The 8,721-nt window shown below is 39.1% G+C and overlaps 1 long non-coding RNA gene across 2 annotated transcripts; it reads left to right on the forward strand.

Moving 5' to 3' along the window:
* The first annotated feature begins 312 nt into the window (after positions 1-312).
* LOC140232886 (uncharacterized) lies at positions 313-3,972 on the forward strand. 2 transcript variants are annotated; one of them, XR_011901505.1, is made up of 3 exons: positions 313-396; positions 1,869-2,028; positions 2,309-3,972. It is a non-coding gene; the product is annotated as an uncharacterized lncRNA (long non-coding RNA). The 2 variants fall into 2 exon arrangements; XR_011901504.1 differs by lacking the exon at positions 313-396 and adding an exon at positions 643-720.
* The last annotated feature ends 4,749 nt before the right edge of the window (positions 3,973-8,721 follow it).

Consider the following 8,721-nt stretch of genomic DNA (forward strand, 5'->3'; position numbering starts at 1 on the left):
CAATACGTATAAAGCGTACTTAAACGCGTTTTTTCGACAAGCTGCTGTTTTTTTCTAGTCGTAATTTTTTCCCCAATAATATTTGAATATATTTTGAATCCTTCGATATTACTTTTGAAGGACTGTTTGATGAATTTGACTTGATTTTCATTAGGAAACTTTTCATCGTAATTGAAATAAATTAGATGAGTCGGTTTGTTTTTTCACGGTATTCATTTCTCGTTTCTGCATCAACTCGTACGGTCGTAGCGCAAGCGGGCGACAAAATGTTTATGTCAGGTGTATGTGTAACGTACTGTGCACGATCGTACAAGCGGCGGTGACAATTTTGCGGTCAAAATCGTCAAATTTATTACGGAAGGATACGCCTGTACATCTAACAACGAGTCAGCAAAGGTAGGCCTAGTTATATGTAGTTACACGATAAACCTTATTCGATTTTGCTAAATTTCGATAATTTAGAGGGAATACTTAGTTGTTTTCGCCACATTTTACTCGGTAGCGTAGCCCAGTGAAGAATCGAACACCGTTGCGCGTAGTCCCATGCGTACATTTTCTTTCTGTACGCGCAATGCCATTATAATGCGCGGCCGGTCGTTATGGACCCGGTCGGTGGGTTGGACCCCTACCATTACCTGTTCACTGTCGATTCTGCTGGTACTGTTGTGCGTGTTGTGCGTACACCTGATCCCGGCAATCGCGAATCTTGAGCTGATTACGGTAGGTTTTGTGCTTTTCAAACGTCGTATTTCCGTAAATTTGTTGATGTAAAACTGATGTCAAATCAATTACAGCTCCTTGGCTTACTTATCATCCTTCATGAGTATGTAAGTTACCTCAACTATACGCAATTCCCCCACAATGATCGATTTGTTGTGTCAGTAATCTAATAACAGCAAATTGTGCCTGTAGCATGTTAGCCTGTACGAAGGAACAGCTGATCACGGCGATCGTGAATCTTGAGCTGATTACATACGATAGGTTATGTGCTTTTAAAACGTTGTTTTTCAGTAAATTTGTGGGTGTAAAAATTTATTCCAAACCCATAATGGCTCCTTGACTTATTTTTTTCTTTTCTGGGTACTTAGAATTGCCTCAGCTAAACGCAATTCCCCCACAACGATCGAGTTGTTGTAACACTCGGTTCACACTGTCACAGCACAAATTGTGGCTGTTTTCTACATGTACTTCACTCAACATTCCCCGCTTGTACAGTTGCAGAAAATAATGAACGAACTTTCCTTGCATGTTTGTCCATATTTTTTTTTTTCAAGGTAGGCCTAGGGCCTACCTAGCTGTAAACGCAAGCTTATTTTGAACCTGTGATTAGAACAAGAAGCGAATTTTTCCTCACATTTATCGGTATTTAGCGTGGTTTTAACAGGTGGTACTGTACGTTGTGTGAGTATTCCAATCTGGAAAAGTTGTCAATCCTAGCGTGAATTATCAATCATATCAAGCAAACTATATGTACGTAGCTGTAACATCAGCTTTCGTTCTCGAAGTGTTCAAATTAACATTAACTTGTCTATGGTGTCTACCAAGTACACATTGCAATGTGTACTTTGTAGACACCGTAGACAAGTTAATGTACAAGGTACTAGAAATTATCTGTATGTACACTGTGTCTGTATGTAGTCACGACAATTACACAAGAAAGAACAATAAATAGACTTGTATATTTGAAGTTTTGATATTCTATAAATTTAGCAGGGATGACTGACACCTACAAAATATTTATTGCATAGAATTTCTACTTCATAATTTTACACACCTCAGTTTTATTGCTGTGGATTATAACTATTGTGATACATTGTAATTACATGTAGGTCTATTGTCTTTCTCGTCAAAATCTATGGTTAATGCAGGTGGCTGATGCGAGAAGAGGTCCACGAGTCCATCATGCTGTCCGCTTCCTTTTTGGTTGTAGGGGCCCACTCTAAGTGTACATGCACATCTTCCTGGGTGAATTCTGGTGTGAAGTCCTGTGATGTCAAGCTTCTTCCAACTTCTGTCTCCAACATGAAGGTACGACTACATGTACTGTTTAAGGTGATTTTATGATTGTGTAGAGATATTTTTTAAGCTGTATGGTAGGGGTACCATTCAAAGTCTCAGAAAGAGCTCACTCAGATATTGGTCAAAGTAGACAAAATGTTGACTGGTTCATTTTACTGTTTAAGTGAGATGCGAAATATCTTATAAATTTGATTTTTTTTTTCCAGTGATTACATGATTACAGCTGTATGTGGCATTTTTAATGTAAATAATGACACTGACATGGTGATAAATACTCTAATCTTTGCAGGTACACCTAAGTCTCCTCGACGAGAGAATCCCGTGGCTCTTCGCTGGAAAAGTACGGCATCTCTCGAGGTTCCACGGCAACAATGAGCACACTACCAGGCAGCTTGCATGGCATCTTGAGACGTTTTGGGGAAGCTTAGAACCGCAGTCCTAATCTCAGGAACAGGATTCCAAGCATTATGAGCTGATTTCAGGGATTATGGGTTGTAGTTGTTGCATAGTGGACTCCCATTGTCTATAACACAGTCCTCGGGACCAGCAGTATTTCTAAACAATGAAATAACATAGGGAAGATAATGTTGCGGCCTGAATTTTAATTTTGCTTTACTGGAATTTCGTTATAATACAAATAGGAGTGCACTGTAATTTTTTCTTCTTCTATCTTTTCTTTTTTTGTCTCCTTCAGGTGTACTCCTTACTGGTCAATGTTCCTAATGCCAGTGATTGCCATTTGAATAGCATCATATACTTTGACCTTCACTCTCAATATTCAATCAGCGATTGTCCTTTGATATAAAAAGGCACGCAACATTTTGGTTTGGTAGATTTCCTGTATTCTTGTGTGAGGCTGTCATTTCTCGTTTCATCACTGCTCCCATGTAACAGATATGACTGTAGTTGCTTTGTCGGTTATTCATTTCCCATCATCATTCAACAAGAACTTTGTGCACTGGCAGATCACGAGGGGTGTGCACCAGGCACGCACCCCCATTTCATTTTTTGTTAAAACAAAAGAAATAAGAAAAAATGGGGGATGGACATGTGCGCCCCCTTTCAATTTGTAAAGGTGCATCACCTTCATGAAAGTACTGGATGTGCATTATGCAGTGAGCCTGTTTCAAAATCGAACAGCGATGTAATCATTCTCTGTGTTGAATTTATTAGCTGAAAACTATTGATACTTTCCAGTATACACAACAGTACAGCACAGATTTTTTTAATTTCTGTGTAAATCCTTGGTTTTCTATGATTTATTTCATTAGAAGTACAATTGTACATTTATAATGTGACATAACATTGGTCGTCCCCATCACAATTCTTTAAAAAAGTTAATTGTGATATGCTGTTTTTAGCATATTTTCCTTTTGTGTAACACGATACAAAAATGGGTTTTTGACAAGAAAATTGACAGAACTTAGGACAAAAGAGATTCCCAACATCCTCTACAAAATTCCTCATTTCTCTTTGACCACTGAAGCAAATCGAATGGGGTTTCCTGTAAGATGTGGGCAATGAGTTATAGTTTCATACCCTGAATTTGTATTTAGTTGGATTCACTATTGTTAAAGATATCATTGCGGAGGGTCCCGTTGTAATTTTTTTTTGGGGGACATACTGTATTTCAAGATGCGTTTGCATGAAAATTTAAAAAAAATTGGTAATTTGAGCTAAAACATTTATAGGAAAAAGGATTACTTTCCCCCTGTATAAAATGAACTAGCCCAACACAATTTCGTTCTAAATCTAATGGCTTTGGTTTAGACCGATAAGATGCCTGATCTTATCAAGGACCTGTTGAGCGGATCTTGTTTGGAGTTTCCCTCTGTGTAGATTCAGCGTTTCTACTACCTCCTGGTTACAGTAAAGTCATGTACACTGTGCTGGAAAAAATTGAAGAGTGTGACTGGATTCTAATAAATAGTACTATGTTCCAATATGCTGGTATTTGATGTGTTTCAAGGTGTATTTTTTAATATGGGCATTCACATGCATGTACAGTATGTGTATGTAAGTTATGTACAGGTGGATGATAAAATTTGTGCATGTAAACATCCTAGAGTGCCAGTTGATTATGTTTTGCATAATAGTGCTGTTATTTGATACGTTTGACGGTGAATGTGTTTGTGCCCGTGCATGTGCGCGCATGTGTGTGTTTGTGTATTCATCTCTTACTGATTATTGTTAGGGGTAAGTGGTGAAAATATGTGACCCTGCACCACAAAACGAACAAACAGTTGGCAGACATGAATTTTCAGGGGCAGATTCTGAAAGAGCAGACTCTAAGCTTTAAAATGATGTATAACTCAATACAAATGGACCTTCCTAACCCATCTAAATTATGAAAAGAAAGTACAGTGCTGTACACACTCTGGAAAAGTATTTACTGAGAAAAAGGGGCTTCAAGGTTTAGGGTCTATTCAAGCTCCGTGCAATGAATGGAACAAAAAACAGGAAGCAAAACTCCCTAGCAACCACTATGAAGGGACTATCGGATTAGGCTGAAATTTTGCACAGTAATTAAGGACATGTGTTAATGGCTGGTACCAACTTTCAGTACAAGGGCATTTTCCTTTCAAAAGTTATCAGTGCAGAGAGATTCCTCTGGTCAGCGGGATCGAGGCTGCGCAACCCCTCGTTCAATGCCCGAGCCACCCGGGCGTCACTCAAGGCAGAGTTCGCTGCCGCAGTTCTCCAGCCCGCACCCGGCGGCGGCGGTCCACGGCACTGCGGCCGATAGTTCGGGAAAAACGACCGGCATCGCTACTCAGATTGTGTCTAATTACACGTAGATTAAGAGATGACTTACGTGCAATATAATCTAAATTAGTAATATCAACGGAAATGCTGACAGCTAAAGGCACGATCTATCAAAACAAGACGTCAAAATCCAGGTACACTAGCTAACAGTATGTAACATGTATTATGTGTATATAATGCGTTAGTTCGGTGGTGCGGAAATTAAGATGGAGGACAAAAGACAAAAGTACAATTTTTCTTCACGGTCAAAACTCCTCAAATTCCAAGTTGTAAATGTAAATTTGTCGTTATAATAACTTTTTAATGGTAAATTATTTATTTAAAGTCATTTAAAACTGCTAAATGCATTGATATTGTAATTATTATAACATCAATCTACTACATGTTAAACTGGCAACATTTCATTTCGCACGCCAGCTGATCCTTGCAAGGCGAGCTCGGAAGGCAGCCATGCAATCAGCACTCAAAATAACGAAAGCCCTAGCAACGGCATTTCATTTTCGCCAGCATTGACTAGCTAAGAAAGCAGCTTTTGCTTAAGTTATGGTCTTCTAATATGTTGAATGTCGTAAAAACCAAAAATGGAGAAAACGAAGGTCAAAGTTCAGCACTCACTTCAAACATAAGACACATATTCTGCATTGCAATCACCCATTAACTCCTTGACAACGCTATCAGCCAAACATCCAACAAACAGTTTTTACACATGAAACAAGGTCATCACAAAAGAAGAATCAGATTCAATGATATTCAATGGTGTTATTACGCAATTAAAAACAATGAAATACAAAGAAAATAACACGTGTTATCGAAGGCATAACACTAAGACTCCTGTGATTAATGACGAGACTACACTGTACCTTCTGCAATGTTTTTTTTTTTTTTTTTTTTTTTTTTGCAAATCAGTGATTTCCTCACACTCTGAATACATTTTTGCAGTTGTTTCATACATCATTCAATATGTTTTATAATATTTGTAATAATAAATTTGGGCTGTTGTGCTCCTCTTTGATGTCTTGTCCCTCCAAGTTGGAATCTTGGTAGAGGGCTTCGAAGGCATCATCGATGTCCCCCTCAGTGAGGCTTCTCTCTGAGAAGGATGGTTACAAACGATGACTGGCTCTTTACCTGAATGAAGGAAGACAATGATAAAGAGAGTTATTATGATGGGTCAAACATCAGGTCTGGCATTTTTCTGGGTGGGGATTTTTCAGATACTTATTGTTCAAATAGTATACTGTAAAACCAGAAACGTTCGTGGATGCTGTAGCATGAAACTTTTGCGAATTTGAGCCAACAGCATTTTGGGAGACATGAAACTTTTTCCAACTGCCAACTTGCATTCAACAGATTGTGTATAAATCAACCTTTTGGAGGCATTTTACTTTTTCATGAATCTTGCGTCTTGTGAAATCCAAGTTGAAACTAAACAATGACAGGTTGACTACACAGTAGTAAGCCCTAATCACACTCATTTCAGTGTCATTTGGGGGCTGTTGCTGTTTTCACTCTTCAAACTCATAAAATTTACTGAGTAGTTCCCTGTGATACACTCGCATTTACAGTCATTGATATTCAATACGGTATAAGCCAAGTACATTCTCAGTTGAATCGAAGGCAGCAACCAAAGTTGAAACGTACGTAGGGGCTCAGAAAGCCCGCATGATTTGTAGCTGTACAGCTCGCACTATGTAGCTGTACAAATCGTGTGGGTGTTCTGTGGCCATACCATAGACCATAGAGCTCTATGGTACGCATACCTTTCAACTTTCGTCGCTGCCTTAAATTCAATTCAGCTAGCTTATAGGTACCCTGTCAATGACGATGAATGTGAGTTATGTATTGCGGGGAACTCTACTCAGTAAAATTCTATTTTTCTGTTTAAGAATGGAAGTGACGACAACCCCCCAAAACACTGAAATAGGTCTGTGATTTTTACTTTCCAGTTCTTGTCACAGTCTAGTTTATCAATAGATTTTAGATGTCTGGTGCAAAAAGCACAAACGTTAGCACTGCCTGTAGGTACATGTAGGCAAGTAAATGGTGGTATTGGTAGTGCCGTGGTACTGTATCTGTAGTGTACGTGTAACGTTAGGAGCATCCGAAAGCAGGTCGTCGGTCGTACTCCGTGGAGCCAGCTACCAGCGACAAAGACCCAATACTCTAAATTCAAGGCTCATCGTGCGGTGTTATCTTAAATAGTCTTTTTCTGTTTAGATAATGAACTCACATAACACCCAAAAAATAGTATTTGCATCAACACTAACTTTACAGCACTGAATTATGCTATTGAGATCGCTAACACCAATATGCACATATGGGACTCGGTCTAAACGTATGCCAAAGTCAACTTACCTTCATCGCAGTTTCGCCGTTATTTTGCTTGGTATTTCACGGAAGAAGTTTCACATGTCTATCTCTTCCTGATATCTACTAGGTCGCCTCGAGAAAACCACAGGAAAATGATGTAAATTGAGGATTTTGATGACGAAGTGTACGGTAATTTAGGCTGTACTACCTACATGTATTGGTACCCATGTATAATTGCATTAGGCTAAATACAAGACGAGTAACCAAGTCTTTGGGAGCAGAGCGCCATCTGCGGCGAAAGTTGTGACATGGTGATTTTTCTTCAATTTTTCTAACCCTAACCTAATTAGGGTTAAAAATTTTCAACTTTTTCTCGGGAGATAGAAATTTTCTTTTTTAATATAGTGTAGAACAAGTCTTAAGGCTTATTTTAGATGAAAGAAAAAATCATTACGTCTACGAAAAAGGATTTATCAGTGATGCAAGAAGAGCCTAATTTGGAAAAATTAAAAGACGCAACACCAATTTTGTCCAAAAATTGCCATATTTTCGTTAAAAATAGTCCGTTTGAGCTAATTTTTGGATATGTTATAGAAAAAGGTATGGGTTTTCTGCCCAGCATTGTTTTAATTTTTTTCCACTGAAAATAAAATGTGCTATTTTCAGTCCTAGAACAGGCACCTTACTTCTATCCTCCGTACAACCCAACTGCATTTTTTGGTTAGGATTAAACATTGAACTTTGACCTGCAGGGGTTAGAGGTCAAAGGTCATGGGGTTAAGTACTAGCTAAATAAGGTACAATTCAAAACCCTAACTAAGTTGAGTTGGAACCGTAACCATGGTAACCAAATAAAGGACCCCCGGGTACCTATAATATTTTGAAAAAAACCCTCTATTTTTCGTCTGCAGAAAAATTTCACAAAAATGGTATAGGATCGATCAGTTATATTTAAATCATATATTATATCAATTTGAGCTCAAAAAAGTAAGAAATAAGAAAGTAATAACGATTTTTCTAAAAAAAAGTAGGGTTAGCAAAAAGACCTCTGCGTACCCAAAAAGGGACCGTTTGGTCCCCTCATCTGAGTTTGCGCTTGAATTTGACCCCTTTAACCTTTGACCTTTGACCCCAAACTAAGGGTAGGGGTAGATACAATATTTGAGATAATACAGCATAAAACCCTAAGCTATCCCTCAACCTTTTTTCTAACCCTATGCTGTTAACCAACTTAAGAACGATATTTGAAACCTAGTTAGGGTTAGGGTTAGGGTTAGGGTTAGGGTTAGGGTTAGGGTTAGGGGTTAGGGTTAGGGGTTAGGGTTAGGGTTAGGGTTAGGGTTAGGTTAGGGTTAGGGGTTAGGGGTTAGGGTTAGGGTTAGGGTTAGGGTTTAGGGTTAGGGTTAGGGTTAGGGGTTAGGGTTAGGGTTAGGGTTAGGGTTAGGGGTTAGGGTTAGGGTTAGGGTTAGGGGTTAGGGTTAGGGTTAGGGTTAGGGTTAGGGTTAGGGTTAGGGTTAGGGTTAGGGTTAGGGTTAGGGTTAGGGTTAGGGTTAGGGTTAGGGGTTAGGGGGAGGTAGGGTGTTGGGTTAGAACCCCCCCCCCCCCCCCCCCCCCCCCCCCTACCCG

The sequence above is a fragment of the Diadema setosum genome, chromosome 9 (genome assembly GCF_964275005.1).
Source record: "Diadema setosum chromosome 9, eeDiaSeto1, whole genome shotgun sequence".
Lineage (NCBI taxonomy): Eukaryota > Metazoa > Echinodermata > Echinoidea > Diadematoida > Diadematidae > Diadema > Diadema setosum.